A 19,331-nucleotide genomic window follows, 5' to 3' on the forward strand; every position below is an offset into this window, starting at 1 on the left:
TCCTGTAAATCTAATAGGAGCCTCTCCTTGTATGGAATTGATCAGTTGGTCGCTCAATGCAATCGACCACATTTTTAAGACAAAAACAACAGGCAGTGGTGAACCCGCCTGTCCTAGTGGAACATTTGCGGCTGGACACGCGCTCGACCCTTGAAACAAGTGGCGTGTTGTGTGTCTGTTGATTCTTTCCATGGAAGACGTGGAAGACATCTACATGATTGGAATTATGGTAGTAGGCATGCTGCTGATTGGAGCTGGCAGCTTTCTGACCTATCGCAAAGTCCGTATTACGTTGGCAGCTGTTTTGGGAAAGCTGCCAGTCATTTCTGAAGGATGGAGCAGGGTTCTGACGACTCAGACTCATGAGATGAATGATCTCAAAAACAAGCAGAAGGCTGCTTTGGAACGTTTACATGGAATTGAATCAATCTTGGAGAAGTTGAATGCTACTCAAGGTCGTCACACATCATCTGACTCTATCAGGAAGGAAGTGAAGGGATTTTATTTCAACACCTCCGTTGGCCATCCGTCTGCACTCCCTCCCCGCATGCTATAAGGGAGGCGGATGAGGCGCTCACAGGAGGCTGCATGCGCATACCCCCCAGCGGCTGGCAATCCTTTCCTTTTCTCCACCCTGACTCCCCAGCCCTCACTCCCCTAACCGTGCTATGTTCTCTGGTTTCTGTGTGATTGTGTTTTGTTTTTGGTGTACGCCAAGGAGGTTTTTCCCTAGTTTTATACTGTCCTCCCCAATAGGGAACTCAGTCTAAAACCTGCCTGTTCCCCTCACCACTCCTCTTAATTTTCTCCCACTTTTCATCTAAATGCGGGGCGCTGCCCTTATTGTGACCCACAGTTCTCCCGTTCTTGTCCTCCCATGTTATTTGTGATTGTCCTTTAATGGTTCATTGGACGGGATGAAACTAAAATTAAATTTCGTTGCTCTGTAACGTGCAAAAACATTTTTTTAAATGAGGTGCTGGATCCAATCAAATAAGTGCCGGTCAAAATCTGGGCGGTGCCGGATCTTGTTCTGTCAGGATCTGACCCAAATTAAGCTCTGAAATTTTCCTAAAAACAGACAAATAGAGAAATAAACAACAGTGAAAATATTGCCTATATTGGCAAAGGTAAAAATATATTGTTTGATTTAACTTGATATGCAAAATCTGTCAGATACTGAGTACTGATATTCATTTGTCATATTAAGGATGATTGTTGTTGAATCTATTGTGTGTTTAAGAGTATTACAGTTAAAAAACACATATACAGAACAGAAATCCGACACAAGTTTAATGAAAACTAACACATTTATTCTGTCTTGTGTCAACACATGAATTTGAATCATTAGAATAACACACAGCAGGGGATTAAATGCTTATGTTTTGCTAAAAACAATCCATGCTAAAATCCCTCCATGCATATCATTTAACATGGAAGCCCTGGGTATTAACGGTATATCCCCTTTTGAAGGGCTTTATGCTCAAATGTTTTACCTCGGATAATGACTCCCTGGTTTGAGTGCATTCCACACTATTTACTGTGGATTTTATTATCTTCCCAAGACAAATTAAATGTGATGATTCTAAAAGATAAATCATTCTCCCTTCATAGCAATGGAAAGGTACATTTGGTCCATGGGTTTATTGAGTTTTCTTTCCAGGGCAGACCATACTGACTGTGGCAATCTGTTATCAAAGATCTGAAAACCGCCTAAAGAGATTGTAACTACTATAAATCTCCAGTTTATAAATATTCAGAAAAACAAGTCAGACCCTTATGCAATGCACATTGCCAAATCTCCCGCAACCACTGATAAGTATGATTGGCAGTAAGCCCAACTTGTTTATAGTTGCTGTTGTACTCAGCCAAGGTTTTTCCTTGTTCCCACTTTGTGATTTTCTCTTGTTGCTGAGGACTGGAGGGTACATGTTGACCACTGGTGAGGAGGACGGTCTGTGAGGGTGAAGTGGTTGGTAGGATCTGAAACTTGAAGTATTAAGCCATAATCCTTTGATTTGAAAGGTTGAAAAGGAAGGTTGATATTAAAGGTATAAGATTACATAATACCCCAGGAGAAGAAGTTTAATAGATCTTAGGCTTTTTACTCTGATGGAGGGATTAAGATTGACTCGTGACTTTCACCAGTTGATCTACCTTTCTATCCTCTATCCTCGACACTGAATCTTTGCGAAAAAGATTTGCTTTTATTCACCAGGTAGCAACTCTAAATATTGAAAAGAAGGTTAAAATATCCAAGATAAAATAGTGGTCGCTAATTCTAATAAATAATAATGACTAATATTCTTAGGCGTGGCTCAGTGGTTGAGTGGTTCATCCGATAATCGAAGAGTTGGCGGTTTGAATTCCACTCTATCCCAGTCATTGTTGTTGTATCCTTGGCCATTTTACCCACATTGAATGTTGGTGGTGGTCAGAGGGGCCGTATGCGCAAATGGGCACCCACGCATCAGCTGTGGCTACAGTGTAGCTTATCACCACCAGTATGACTAGTGTGAATGAATAATGGTTCCTGTAAGCACTTTGAATGTTACGAAAAGTGCTATATACTGTAAATTCAAGCCATTATTATTCGTAGTTGTAATAAAGGTCACTGGTGTTTGCTCAGGTATGTAGCGTGTGCTACTAAAGCTATCAAAACAGAATGCTCATTTAGCATTTAAAACACTTTAAACTGACTAACCGAGTATTAAAAGAAATACATTTTTTTAAGTCCTTGAAAGAGTAGGACTAAAAAGTAGTCTTTTGCTAATTATTTTTTTCCACTTAACAAGCCGCTTACTCTTTATTGTCATACACAGTTGGTAATTCCACCCGTAAACTGTCAAAAATCATCCAAAAATGTTGCCTACAGCACCTTTTTCAGCAATGCAGCATCTGTTGACTTTCCTCTCTCTCCGCTCCACTGTTTTCATACTTTTCTCACATTCACGCCTTATTACCCCCGAAAGGGGAATTGGGATGTGTTTATTGTTTTACTAATTTTATTTTTTCAGGCCATTTTTTTCCCTTTTATATAATTAAATGAAATAAAAATGAGCGTCTGGCAAGAGGCTGTGTTGGTAGGCGGACAGGCTTTTAAATTACCGGACGGTTCAGCATTTGTCGGACATAAGGCCACCCTACATGGAGCCGCCAGAGTGCAGTGCCTGAGGTTCATTTGGGTATTAAGGACCTTGCTAATGGACTAATTAACTTCACCTCTGTGTCAAAAATATTCATCAATTTTCAAGTTGAATACCTCAACAATCAAATGTACTCATTAAAACATACCTTTATTAGGAATGCTGTTATGCAATGTGCTCATTTCTTCATTTCATAGTGAGAAAAACACTGTTTCTTAGCATTGGCAGTCACATCTCTAACCCTGGCCGAAATACACTTTCTGTTTCAGTTTGGTCCAGTGTATTTAATCATAAAAGAGTTAAAGCTGAGATCTGACATACAGCTCATCAACATGCTTATACATTTGCCCACACAAACACAAGGGCAGACAGAAAGAGTTAAGCATGTTGAAACAGTTGGCCTAGTTCTGTCTCTTTTTCCCTCCTCACTTCATCACTCTCTCCTCTTCAATCCCTTCTCCGCTCATTTCACTGTCCACAGATGACAGGAAGTATTCTTAGTTAATCCCCCCCTCCATTATGGGACCATGAGGAATCTCAAACTTGCCTCGCGCATATACAAATAATGTCTTCCAGTGTCCATGACCCATGGGTGAGCTGCTCATTAGTTTTGAGCAGCACATTAGACTCGTGGTCTCTTTCCTCATTTAGCATTGTTTAGATCGGTCCAGTGTAATTCCCTGCTAATTATGAAAATTACTGTGTGAAGAATTTAGATGTCTTTCGGACGGGAAAAAACAGTCTCTGATTAGCATTGGCTCTGGTGTTCTGTTTTTTTTGCCCATGCATTTAGTACAGCTAGTTAAATGATTGATTTGCATTATTTTCTTTGATTAAACATAAATGAATGTGATTATTTGTTAGACCTAAAATGCAATTTGCAATTCAAATGTCATCGATTCCTAAATAACTGCATTATTATGCACCGTTTAACAGCTAAAAGCAAAATCAAACATTAAAATACATGAAAATATGTATGAAAATGATATTACAATTATATTACATTCCATCCATTTAGAATCCAAACTTTACCTAAAAGCAGGGTTGGGGTCAAATATAATTGAAATTGCATAATTGATAATTAATTACAATGATGGCGTAATTGTAATTTTAAAAAATCTGTTGCTGGCGTAATCATAAATACATTTTAATTGAGTGTAGATAACTGACTTTGTAATTGAAATTGCCATGAATTATAATTTAACGCAAAACTGGGGAACCATGTTACAGTTCTATGCATATTTCCACACATTTGTAGTTAACATTATTCAAATGTGTTTCATATCAAGCTTTTTTGCATTTTACTTTTTTGTAAAAAAAAACTAATTGAAATCGAAGGGTATACTGACACAAAAAAAGGCTCAGATGTCGGCACCAAAAATTTTAGGTAGTGGCTATCCTTACGGTTCAATATACCAACATTCTATCCGTACGCAACGCCCCTCATTGGCCAGTTTAGGTCTCGTGACTAAGACTAAAAAATACCCTAACCTTAACCCAAAAAATGGTTGCAATATAGTGTTATAATCATCCCTAAACCTAATCCTAACCCTAAGACGCTACATACGTGTACTTCGGTAAACGTACCAATAGCACCGAGGGTTGTCCGTTCGGCAACCGTACGAATAGACACTTTCACTTTCATTAGATTATTTATTTCAGGCTCAGTAAATGTGATTGAAATTTAGTAATTGTAATTGATTTTCTGGGGATAAAAATAATTGCAATTTAGTTGTAACTGGGAAAAAATGCTGGTCACTGTAATCATAATTGAAATGTAATCGAACATGTTATGACACTGTCTTAACACTCCCCAACCCCCCCCCCCCCACGCCGCCTGCCCCACCCCACAACCTTTGCTCTCCCAAGACGGTAGCAACCGATCACTGAAAAATCATAATAAAAACAGTGACACTAAGGGTGCTTTCACACATATAGTCCCATGTGACCATGTGAACAGTATGAGGAAGAGAGACAAGTCAAATAAATGAATGATGTGGGAGTAATACGGAAGGGAGTGTGTGTTGTGTGTGTCTGTGTGCTGACAAAGCAGCTCTGAAAATGAATGGATGGATGGATGAGTGGATATTTGTGTGTGTGCTGCCTGATGGAGAGCTGGGTTGCGAGTGTGTGTGCATGCCTGATGCTGTGACGACAGTGTGTGTGATTGCTGTGTGTTGCTGCTGAGCTGTCACGGCCTTCAGTGCATTTTTTTTGCTGGCTCCGCCATGATATAAGTTTGAGAAAAGGGAATTTGTAGACAACCGTGTGCATAATCTAGCATTAGTTTGTATTGGGCTGCCGTAAAGCAGTACGTCTTACCACCGGGTCGGAGGCAGGAAAGTTGCAAGTGCTGTTTTCTGGCCAGAAACAGCAGGGAGAGATGAAAGACCCCCCAATCACCCCATAAACAGAGAAACTATGAGAAGGATTTATTAAGGTGAAAAAGTTACTTTGTTCTGCTTTAAATCCTTGTGAGCAAAAAGCTACCCTAAGCTTGATAACCTTGATAACAATGTCGATGTCATATATCTAGTAGAAATGTATGGCTAGTGATTCATGCTTTATGTTATCTTTTCAAAAATGCTATTATAAGCTCAGTGTGCTTTCTGTAATCATCTGTTCAGATATACAACATGTGAGTCCAGTCTGTGTAAATGAAAAGCAGCGCTGTATTAAAAATGAATCGGAAGCATTCTTGCATTGTGAGGCGCATCCAGAGAATCAAAGCTTAGCTGGACACGAGATAGATTAATGCCAGCAGAAACAAGGTCACACACGTGTTTATTATGAGATTGATTCTCAATATAAATATTGACTTTGTGTTTCCATAGATATCTGAGGTCTATAATCCATCTTCATGGCATTTCACTATTTGGATGCAGATTCGGAGAATAACCTCTGATACCTCAGGTTCCTTTTTTTTATTTTTAGACACACAAAATCTACCAAAGCACAAACATATGCCGATGATACTTAATGTACTCTTCTTTCTTCACTCTACCAAATACATCTCTATCTATCTATTGTGGGAATGTAATGCAGAAATCTAGAAATCCAGCTTTGATATTGAAAGAAGAAAAGCAGTGGGGGAGTGCGGGTTTGTCCTTGGGGTTTGTCAGATGAGCACCTCCCATTGCAGATGTTCTGTTGAATTAAGATGATAGCACCTTTAGAAGGCTTGATTCCAACTCATGGAAATAAAACCTTGGTTTTTGGATTGGTTCAATGAATACTGCAAATATGTGTTGAAGCACCATGTGAGCATGTTCCCGTGAAGCTTTATCCATTCGTTCTTATGAAGATTATATTGACAATCATTGTGCTTACTAGTTTGATGTTGTTGCTAATCCACCAATATGACTTTCATGAGAACATGCTAACAACTGTGAGGCAGTGAAGGCAGTAAACGCCTTAGCACCTTAGCATGTGGCACACTTATAGCCTACTCAAAGGTTAAACAAAGAAGGGGGTCGGCTCACATCACGCTACGGTAACCCACAAGGACGGAACGTGAAAAAGTCAGAAAAAACTGTGGGGGAAAAAATATATAAATATATATATACTGTAAATACATAAAAAAATAAAAAATAAATTAAAAAAAACCTCAAATTTGCAAAATAAAAATTGTTTTTATCTACAAATTCAATAAATAGATTAAATCGATTATTTTGCCCAGCCCTAATAGAACCTCTCATTTTTCCTTTTCAAAATTTCCCAAATTCCATTTCAGGGTTTACCTATTTCCACGTCACGTCAAAGTCACTTTTCCGTTTCTTTTCCGTTTCATCATATTTCTTTGTTTAGAGTACTTTACTGGAAATTCAACTGAAATTGTACCAAACATGCTTAATAGGGTTAATAGAGTCAGCTACTGCTGTTAATTTTATATTCATATGCTTCAGACGATTTACAAAAACGGGAAGTTTACATGAGATTGCATCTTGTTCGCTATTCTTCCGAGCAACCTTTATGGTGAAAATACCGTGGAAATGCATGATATGGTCCCAAAACATTATTTGTGAAACCTTTAATTGCAGCCAACCCACAAATCACCCTCGTGTTTTGCACAATTGGTCGCGTGATTGGAGATGTGATGCTTCTGCATTTACCTAGTCACATTCAATTTTAGTCACAGAAGAAAATAATCAACAGTAATAATGATAATATATTTTATTTAAAAGTGCTTTTCAAGAAACTCAAAGACACTTTACTGGTTAAAAAAACAACAGCAAATACAGTGATTTAAACAAAGAAAATATAAACCAGAAAAAAGAAAGAACATCAGTGAAGAAAAGGCAGGAAACAGGCCTGAGTGAGTGGGTGGTTAAATCTGAAAAGCTGAGTGACACGAAGTGCAAGATTTTGAACAAGATAATGAGCAAATTTGGACATATTGTCAGTTTGCTACACATGCTAGACTTTCCTGGTGAAAAATGTATATGATATTATCCCAAAACACGCAATGGAGATGTTTCCGTGTCATATTAGGGCCAAAATTTTAAATAATAAGCGCAAGAGACAGGAAACCCCAGTTCAGCCTTTACACATCTTAGCACATCTAATGAAAGAAAAAGTCTCCTAAACTTGCTTGTCATCACTTCTTAAACCAAAGTCCTCATGTTGCTACTGGAGGCTTTGATGGCTTTCAGGATGTGGGTGAACTATCACTTTAGCCCTATTCATACGGGATTAGTTTTACCTAGGGACCACATGTAATAAATAAATAACCCCCCACGTCTGCTTTTTATGTGGTGCATTCGCACGGCGGGGCGGGACATCTGAAAATGTGAAACAGTGTGTGAGTTGATGTTAAAACAACTTTTCAGGCTTTTGACCACAGCTTGATGCTGTGTCACTGCTAGTGAATAGAAGGCTACAAACAGAAAAAAAAAGGTTCTTACCGCACAGTGCAAAGCAGAACGTGATCCACCATTTGCTTCTGATATTGCTCCTCCTCTTTTTGTTGCCGTACGTTACGGGCCGATAAGGTTTTGCTGGCCCGGGACCCAAAAGGTTTTCTAAACACTCCAATGCAGCCTCCATTCTTCGCCAAAAGTAAATAAACATGCGTCACGCGCATGCGAATATATGCTCATAATGCTCAGACAACGGAAACGAAACAATGCGTAATTAATCACGCATCAAATCCCGCCCATTTCTGTCCAAATCACAGAGATGCCTATTTGCATTGGATTAGTATTATCACAGGACCTCGGAGTTCAGCAAAATATAGTTGGTAATTTGCGGTGGAATTTTTACTTTACAAATTACTGGCATGGCCGATTCGCACGGGATTAACATCAAAGACATTTTCCGCAATTATTACAAATTGCATGTGGTCCCTAAGTAAAACTAATAACATGCAAATAGGGCTTTAGTATCTGGTCATTCAATGCACACACGTATAGGGTGTTAATACTGTGGCTTTGGCTGTCAGTGCTGTGCTCGCCACTTTATGTGGACGTTGTGCATTGAGTGCAAAGAACTCTCCTCATTTGGATTATGGATGAACCAGGATATGTATTCTGACTGAGTTATACAGTATCATTCCAGGATATATACTGGTATATATACATAATTGGAAGAAAGAGCCAATAATCAATAGTGTGATACTTCATGCAAGTCCACAAATCTCTGCCGGCCTAAAATATGATATTTAAACAATTACATGATCACAAACCTGAATGGATTTTAACAATCTGCCTTCGATCTATTTTGATCCAGGTGTATCCTGACAACATCAGATAGAACTAACCGAGTACAGCACTTGAGTTTAATGACAGTGAAACCTGCTTCTCTTTCTTTGATGCTCTACTTTCAGTCCTTCCCTCATTTGTGTCATCAATACTGCTTCTGTGCATTTCTAAACGTCACTGTACTGTCCTAAATCCAGCCTCTCACTCATCACATGGATCAGGAAATGACAGAGGCCGTCGAAGAAATCATTTGAAAGCATTTCATACTGACGTATATGTTTTAGTGCCACTTTATATGGAAAGAGTGAGAGAAAAGCAGTGTTAGGTCGTTGACTGAGGGAAGACCGAGGATAAAAACGAACTATTGCTATAATCTGGCACATTTATGTGTTTCATGTAGAATAATATGTTTGGTGATTTTTTTCATAAATGAAGAAATATGTTGAAATGTTGATTTCTTGATTGCTTGGGTTAGCGGAGTGAGTATTTTTTATTCAGATTACAGCTGGAGACAAAATGAGTTCCAGTGCTATAGCACGTGCCGGATTATGGTGAAACCGACAGATAGAAAGCTTAAGAGAACGTGACCCTTTCACATGTGGGGGCTTTCAGCGCAACTCAGGGAAAAAGGGACAAACGGAAAGACTTAAATCAGACAGGGACCGTAAATTATGCCTTCATAATAAAGAATAGATCAATCCATCTTCTGCTTATCATTGCACTTCCAAAAACCAACACAGGGACTAAAGCCAAGATAAGTTGAGCTAAATCAAGATCAATTTGGGATTAAATATACTAAAATAAAATAAACAACAATTGGATTATGTAAATTAAATGCAATTTTCATCTTCCCATTTTTTTCTTTCTGACATTTTGTCTACACCAAATAACTCAAACTTGAAATTTGTATTACTATATTGTTTAGTAAACAGGCCATCACTAACTTTGCACAAGCTTTCATGCCAGTTTAACCTAATAAGCAAATACATGTCCATCTACCTATCACCTAATATTATAGACCAAATTTACTGTTTTGTCACACTTTTAAATATTTATGTATATATTAGCACAAAAAGTCTTCTTCTAATTTATTTGAATATTATTTGTTTTAAAATGCTAATGTTATCCTTTTTTATGCACAATGCACAGCATACAGTGCTTATACGTTTCAAAAGTGGCAAACTGCACAATCCCTTGAGTTATTGTTTCATTAAATCATATTTGAAAACACCCCCTAATATTATTGCGAAGTTACCAAAGAAAGCCTTTAGATAAGAGGAGAACCGGCATATTGGTACGTTCTGGAAATTATGTCATTATTGTAATTTTGTTGAAGACAGTTAGGAATTTTAAACGATTGTCATTTAAAACTGATGTTACCTTTGAATTTCTGCTCAACATCACAAATCTTACAAACATTGATTATGGTCAGGTTAAGACTGTATGCACATTGCACATTCTTTACATGCTTTAACGTTGTTGCAGAAAATTCCTCAATCGATATGCGATCATCAGGGAAAATGGTAATAAACCATTGCAATAATATCATGCTATTTTTCACCCATCTCATTCGTTCTAAAAACCCCAAAAACATAGTATTTGAGGTTTATTTTCCCAAACACGCCTGTTTTCCAGAGTTTTAGCCTCTGAAAAGTCACTTTCTGAGCAACTCTACACAAACAGGCTGATTTGCAGCCAACTTATACATATTCATGAGTGGGCGTGTCTATAGACGGGACACTGACTTCCTCCTCCCCGTATGGTGACGTAGAACCAGAGGACGGCCCGCCCTCCTCCCACCCACTCCTGTAGCTGAGCTCATGCTGCTTTATAAACACGAGACAGAGCGTTGTGGCGGGGCGTTCGCCGGTACATACATAGTACTGCGCGAAGGACGCTGAAATTCACACCTTTGTGGGAGTGTCTGTTTACATGTCAATCACAACAGAGAGCTTCCTGGAGGCGCGGCTTCTCCAGCTCAGTGCCGCGTCAAATTCGTCATCAAAGTGGGAACGCGTCATCGTGTTTGGGCTCACCCTGCAGTAAGAAAAGAGCAAATCACCCTCTAACCAACGATTGAGGGAATCAAAAAAAAAAAAAAACATTTTGGGCATGTGTATGAAGCCCAAATAGCACTTTATGATGTTTAAAGCACAGAAAAGTTGATTTAGCGTAACATGGGTCCTTTAAAAAAGACGTGTTATAAATACTGTTACCAAGGCACACAACAGGTTTCATGATATCTTGTATTGAAAGCATTGTGTATGCTTAGTTGACTACAAATGTAAGTAAATGATCCATAATGGGAAGGATCATCAGATTTATTGTTGGCAGTTTGAAATAAGAAGCTTCTCTTAACGCAAACGGCCATTGTGTCTCTTGAAAAAATAATTTATCTATTTTTTTTTATGTATTTATTTATTTTGGGGCTTTCAGCCTGCTTTTTAAATCATTTAGCAGCTTTTTAGGTCAAACTGCCCATAGGTGCTGCTTTTGGTTGCTCTGAATAATCAGGAAAAGGTAAAGATGTCGATGTAAATCTCTTATGTTTACCAAAAGAGAATAAAATTAGTTGTGACCCAAAAAACTATCTATGGTCGCTGGGGGCGACAGTTCCAACTCTGTGGTTTGGTAGTAGACAATGAAGCAGAGAAGAAGAGCTCTCCTAAGGGAACTTACTCTACCTTAAACAGTGTGCGGCTGACACAGTGGTGGCTGAAGTTAGCAAGTAATCACGGACTGATGAAGATGCACAAACCCTGAGAATAGAAGTCCTTTTGGGTGGGAGTCCTTCAACAGTAGTTCCATTTTTAAAAGTTAATAAAACAAATATGGTGCAATATAATGTTTTGTTAGGCAAATATATTCAAATAAGAAATTTTCAAATATTTAAGGCCACATTTGTAAAAACTGTGGAAATCCTGAGCAAAGATTTATTGTTTCACTTCATGGGACAATCTTTTACTTAATGTGTACGTGCAATTACTTTGAAATGTACTTTGAGTGTGCATCTTCAGTGAATTATTTTTGCAGTGGACATTGTGAAAGGTTATACCTCAACTGAAGCAGAACCCACGACTCCTCATCAGTTTTGATGACGAACTGCCGAGTCGCAATGCACTGATAGTGGGTTCCCTTATAGCCAGCATTGTGCTCTGAGTCAGTAGGAAAAGGCTCCTGCAACCCCAGTGACTTTGAACTGGATTAGCAAGAACACGATGGGAGACACCTTTTACATTTTGCCAAATCATGGGTCATTACAATCAAACGTGCAGTAATTGCATCTCTTGGTGATTTGTAAAGATCCTACTGCAGCTTGGTAGATGGCTGTGATGAGAATTCTACATTTTATTGCTATCCTTCATATAAGAGAACTCTTTGAAGTTACAGAGCTCTGCTGCAAGACAGCCTTTGAACTAGTTGGAAACTGCAGTGGATTAATGGATACTGCATTCAAGCCTCATGCTGGGGGCTTGCTTGTGCTATTGTGTGTGGATCATGCAAATCTTTGTTATTGTTAACTTACCAAAGAAGTCAAAGCCGGTTTATGGTACAGTCAGAAACAAGGCAATTAAACCTCGTGTTTTTTTTTTCTTCAGATGTTTATAAATGGATGTTGCATAATGTATCTATACTGAGAGCATCATTAAATTATAACACATAGCTGTCACCAATGTATGTGCTTCGGTTGGATAACAAACTGCTCCAACACTTTTAGGTTAACACTGTAAAACTCATGGATTATTAATCAATGTTGACAAGATCAATGTCTTCCACCAGTTGGTACGTGCAAAAGCACATGGAAAACATCAGTTCAGAAATACAAACACACTCTATTTACAGGTGCACATGCACACTGTCTCTATGCAAGTTATGTTGTATTGTTTATTGTTAACTCTCTAAATACTGCATCACAAGATCAAATACTAACAAAAAATATGTCCAAGTACGAGTCATTTTTACACATTTTCTATATCAAATATGGGTTAAATATCCTGTAATTGCTGAGCAAACAACAACATGAATTGGTTTAGGTATACTACCACTGTATTCAGTGACATTTATTAAACTTTCAAAACCGTCAGCAGCAGCCTGTATAAAGTAATAAAGTAAAAGTCAGCCAGTTTGTAATAGAAGGAAACAAATGGCTTAAAGTTATTAGATCACAAGTTAGTCTTGTTCAGGAGTGATCGGTGCTTTGAGGGCTGGGTCGGACGGGCTGGGGTGAGAAGCGGAGCTGGGCTCATGCCGCGGCTGGAGGAGCAGCCGCCGCCCTCCTCTCCTCGCCACCGGGAGCCCGCCTTGCCGGGTCGATGGCGCTCTTCCTTTCTCCCTGGCCCCGCCGCCGTTCCTCTTCGCCGGTGGTTGACACGGCGACTGGGGTCGGGGTGGATTGGGGATGGGCAACCCGGTGTGCGTGTGCGAAAGGTGGTGTACAGCTAATGGAGAAGCTTTTTACTTAAGGAGGACAGATAGACGGAGATGGCGCGGAGATACAATCTGTATCAAGGCTGTTCTGATCTCTGCTCCATCTACAGTAAAAGTAGCCTCTTTATAGTCTGGAAAAAAGGCATAAAGCATAAAGTTTCCAAATCACCACGTTTAATTTGTTAAAAGTGGTCGTGTCCGTATTCTGACTCAGAGTCCGAACTCAGCAAGATCTCTCCGCGATAGTTCACGATGAGAAGAACAGGCAAAGCAGTGCATCAGTCTGGTTCCAGTAAAAAGTGACCATGAAAAGCTGTATATTGACTGATATGCACACAATGCAGCCAATAGAGTGTGGCTTATGTTATGTTGCAGCCTTTGTGTGGATTTTTCTTAGAAAAATGTCTAAATTTTTGGAATGCGGCCATTATAACGGTGAGCTTTATAGTCCGGAAATTATGGTATTAAGCGCAGAGAAGTAAGGTTATGTTTTACCCTTCGTTTGTCTGTTCGTCATCAAGATAACTTGAAAAGTTACGGTCCCATTAATTTTCCCATCCACACTGTGGAACATCTTGTTGATGATGTCATAGGTTCTCTCAGCCCAAGGACACTTTGACGCATGAACAGGTACAGACTGGGAACAAACCTCCAACCTCTCGATCAGAAGATGACCCCTCTACCACCTGATCCATGGTATAGCCCCATGTATATATACATACAGTACATATAAACCGTTACATGGGGCGAATGCAAATAGTTTCTTTTGTAAATCTGTCATCTTCTCTGGTTAAATTACTGTCTCAGTTTTGAGATTTAAAGATCTGGTCACACTATACCGCACTACTGTGTTGTACGTTAGTATGCCATTTTGAACACAACCATTGATGCTGCATTCGATTGCACTCGAAACCTGGATAAATCAGACAGAACGAATCGGAAAAGTGCAATAAAACGACCCTTGAGCTCTGGCCCCCGACTCGGGAACTTGGGCATGATCCAAGCATTCTGAATCAGTCTGAATGACGTTTTTTACTTTTATGTGCCGTCTATTTTGGCAGTGTGTTACTAATAGTGCTGAATAACTCTGTAGAGGTATTTACATCCCCTCTCTGTTCATTTTGAATGCCGCTCTACGTATGTAATGATACCCATTGAGTTCAATGCACTCTCAGTCTATGGTTCAATGAAGCATGCAGGATTCCCCCCGCTGGTGCGTTCAAGTCTTAAAACGTATGATGTTTCGCTCTATATCAGTGACGTGCCGTGACCACTCGGGTTGGGTAGGCACTGCCTACCTTGCCTACCCTGACGGCACATCACTGCTCTATATATATTAGCCTCAAGGAGCTAATATATATTTCCCCAGCGGGCATTTTTGCTCCTCGAAAAATCTAAAAACAAACATCAGCTTGCTTTGGCCAGTCACGTTTTCCGAGCTTACTGAATGAAACGCATTTACCTTGGAGGTCAAAATTGACGACCCGGATCATTCCGGGTTCTGAGTGCAAACAAATGCAGCATGAGTAATAATTGACTTACCTCATGTTCCCACTCAGGTGTTTTTCACCTGCTGATTATCTTTTTCATCTGAGTACTGAGTGGGTGTGGCCTCTTCCCAACCAGTCTGTCAGCATTATGTGAGTTTAGTTTGCTTGCACATTTTGCTCCTTTATTTTTATTTTTGCTCTCATCACATTTCTCTCTGATTTGTACATTATGTGGTTTTTGGTTTCATGTAGTTTTCCTATTGAATATGGAAGTTGTAGTTAAAAGACACTCCAGTCTACTTTGCATATGCGACTTCCCCGTCACACAATTCTTCATATTCTTCGGCGTGACATAAACATGTTTTTGGGATCAGTGTCCCCAGTTCAAATTTGATCATATGTGTTAAAGAGACTGTTTGCTTTTGATACTTAAAAAAAAAAATTGCTTGAGTTCCCTCTGTGTCCCTCAGAGGACAAAAGCTTAACCTAGACTGCACTGGGCAGCCTGACACTCCATCCTGAGGCTAAAAAAGATTAACACCTTCACAGTTACATTCTCACCTCAGAGGAACTAGCGTCTTCACACTGAGAAGGCACCAGAGCAAGTGAGGTAAACACTATGATATTCCAAGTGTTTTCAACTGCAGCCTAATTACTAATTGAGTGGTGGCTTACAGATGGCCAACAGTGATTTGTATTTGTAGCTGCTTATTTTTCATGATTCAACAAGCCAGGAATTCTCCTCTAAATATAAATATGTATATTTGTTCAACTTAAACGTGCAATTTTCTAAATAATGTTGTCAGATGTTCATACCCCCAGTCCTTGAATTTGCAGTTATGCCAGTTTAGACTTATTAACTTTCAGCCAAACCTAGGCTTTAATCCACCAACTGCCCTCGCGATGCCTGTAGAGGACAGCCAAAAGCTTGTTTACCCCCAACCCTCATCTGTCATCACATTAAGCCTGTCTCACTACAGAAGCCCCAACACTGTCTGTAATTAAAATATTAATATGATATCTTTTACTTCCCGCATTAGATACCCTGCAATATCCCCACAGATGCTCTTCTTTCTAGTGGGTGAGGAGTGCATTTAAAGTGCAGATGTTCTGCTCTCACACATGTACACACACACACACACACACACACACACACACACACACACACACACACACACATGCTCTCTGATAGGCTGTGTGAAGTAACAGTATGACTGCTTATCAGATTAAATACATGTGGATGATACAAATTGTCTGACTGCCTTTCATTGGCACCCTATTCAAGCCAATATATATATATATATATACATACATAACTACAACAAAGATGATGAAGCAAAAGTCGAATGGCAAACAGTCATCTCTAGGGATGTAGCAATATCTAAATCCCACGGTAGTGTTGTGGTAGTCGAGACCGGTCTTGGTCTCGAGACCAAATTTTAAAGGTCTTGGTCTTGTCTCGGACTCTGAAGCATTTTGACTCGGTCTTGTCTCTGACTCGGGCTGCCCGGACTCGGGATTTTCTCTCAAGACCGTTCGAGACCAGCACTAATTCCTGCTATTTTTAAACTTTTTTATAATGTGATAATAACACGGAGAAGAACCGGATAAAACGATCTTTTATTCATTCTTTAATCCACCCCATATAATGACCGCAACCTTCCTTAATGTCACTGAGTGACTTGTGTGACACATTCATATGTGTGTGTGTGTGTCTGGGAACGGTTTCAGTTTGGACCACGGAGTGCAAGGGAGATATTAACTAATCACCGGTAAAAATCCCAGTAAAACTCCAGATTTTTATCTGTTTATTGTTGTGTTTATAACACATACATTTAACCGCGTTCTTGCACGATTATATAAATATTGTGAGAACTGCTCTGTCTCGTGACGTCACAGTCGTTCAACCGGAGCGCACTCAAAACGCAACCCGTATCGGACGGCGAACAGCGGTGAAATACCGGATCGGTGCCGTGGCGCAGCGGAGACGTATCCAATGGAAACCCCGGGTCAGACTATCTGATGAGGGTGGCACTAAACAGAACGTGACATCATCACAACAGACTGCAAAAATACAATACAGAACCGAAATATACAATAAATCATGTTCATACCTAGACAACATGGAAATATAAATAAAAGGATGGATTTTTGGGGAATTATATATCACTTCTACAAAGCATTTTAACACACCTGTTACATTCACCCCTCTTAAGTTCACCAAAATCCAGGCCGCATATGTGAGTTCACCAGAAAAAGCAGGGACATCCAGAAACCACAGCAACACACTATGAAAACCTGGCAGAAATTTTACAAAGTTCTAAGCTTAACCTTCTATGAGAAACCTGCAACATAGGTTGAGAAATGCAACACGATTGATCAGGCCTTTATCTCTCTTTGGTCATTACAATGCCTTTTACGCTGTACAAACTTTTTGCCACCCCAGACCATATGAACATACTACATACAAAACTATTACAGCAGTATTACTGTCCCATAAACATCACACATGAAACTGCCTGGATATGTAAATGATCTCAAGCAAAGTCAAGAGTGACTGAGACCTTTTGCTGATTGAATTTGCCATATCCCTAAATTTGAAAGGCTTCTGAACCATAGACTCAATAAGTCGATTGACCCTTCTACTGACCCTGCCTTCCCGTGTCCGTGTACTGGGTCCACTTGAAGGGACATAGTCTCTGTGTCACCACCAACATTCACTGAATAGGACTGAGTTTCTGTGTTGATATCACTGTCTCTGTTAGAGTTGTCACTTCCACTGCGAGAACACTGGTCCAGATTATCCGTAGACAGCACCGTGCAGTCCATCTCGGTAAGACCTGACTGTCCTGTTTTCCTCCTCCAAAGAGTCCAGAGAGTCTGTTGCACCCGACCAATCCTCTGACTCAATGTCACACTGCTAATTTTCGGTAAATGACCACCGGCAAGAAACTGATGTCCAGAACCAAGTTGCGGTGCACGACTGCAGTTGCCATTATCAACCTCCAATTTGTTGGTGTGAGTCTGCAGATTTCTGTCTTTGACTGTGTACCCTGTTGCATCCCACTTGTCGGCCAACTTTTTCTTCCCTCTTTCACCTTTGTTTGCAATGAATACCCTATCTCCGATGTCCAGGTAAGTGCCTTTCACTTTCTTGTTGTATCCCCTGGCTTTGTCTTGTTCTTTGATAGCATGTGTTTCGGCTATCCTTGCTGCTTCATGAAGGTGTGACATAAGTGTTTTCACATACATTTTATAATCAACAACTACAGGGTCATGCAGCACCTGTTTGAACATCACATGCACAGGGAGCTGTGGGATTCGGCCAAACATGAGCTGGAAAGGGGCATATCCTGTGGTCACATGTACCGTTGCATTATATGCAAATGTCAGAGTCTGTATTTGTTGAGGCCATTTGGGATTCTCTTTCAAAGGTAAAGCTCTGAGCATACTACTCAGGGTACAATTTAATCTTTCAGTACCGCCGTTTCCCATCAGATGGTACGCTGTAGTGTGTGACTTCTAAACACCTGACAGACTGAGCAGTTCTGCAATAAGCTCACTCTCTAAGTTTTCTCCTTGATCAGAGTGGATTTGTTGGGGAAAGCCATAGATACAATAGACCTGATACCACAGCTTTCTAGCTACTTGTTTGGCAGTCTGATTTATGCAGGAGAATGCATGCACTAGCTTTGCTAAATGGTCTGTCAGTACAAGAACATCCACTGACTGCTTCTTACTGTCTTCAGCACTGCAGAAGCTAAACACACTAACTCCAATGGGAAGGAAGTCCTAATACTCTCGAGCAGGGCTCGGGCCAAGAGTTCAGGTGTTTTTGCCAGGATGCATCTTTGACAGCACTTGACATATTTCTTTACATGAGACTCCATCTTGGGCCAAAAGAACCGTTGTGTCGACAGGTGTTAAGTCCTTGCTTGCTCTTGATGCCCTGCGATGTCATGCATACCATGCAGCGCTTTCTTTTGAAACTGTCAGGCAGAACAAACTGATGTATCTTCTGTTTACTAAGGAGATCTTTTGTGACAAGGTAAAGGACACCATCTTGGATCTTGAGCCTGTCCCACTGCTTTATTAAAATTAAGGCTCCTGAATCAAAACCTGCTCTTTCTCGCCTGTGGGGTCGCCTCTTTCGAAAAACAAACGGCACAATTTTTGAGATGGTTAGATCTAGCTCTTGACTGCGCTGAAGCTACCTCCAAAGTGAATACAGGAAGTGAGTCTTGTCCATGGTATCAGACCCTGAACAGACTGAAGTAACTCCACAGCTCTAGTTTCAGCAGCTGAATCCCACTGGTTATGAACATCCAAGAGAGCCTTAACGGTCACTACGTCACAAAGAGGTTTTATTGGATCAGCTTGAAGTGTCACAAAGCTATGTGGTGGTTCCTTAACTCAATGACACTTGACCTTTAGGCGGAAAGTGTCTTCGATGCCATCATACTTAACATCTTCAGCCTCAACCAGAAGGTGGCGGTACTGCTTCATGATGAGCCTATGACTGATTATTGTTGCAAAGGGATCTCTGCTGAGAGCATCAGCCACTGTGT

The sequence above is a fragment of the Gouania willdenowi genome, chromosome 14 (genome assembly GCF_900634775.1).
Source record: "Gouania willdenowi chromosome 14, fGouWil2.1, whole genome shotgun sequence".
Classification (NCBI taxonomy): domain Eukaryota; kingdom Metazoa; phylum Chordata; class Actinopteri; order Blenniiformes; family Gobiesocidae; genus Gouania; species Gouania willdenowi.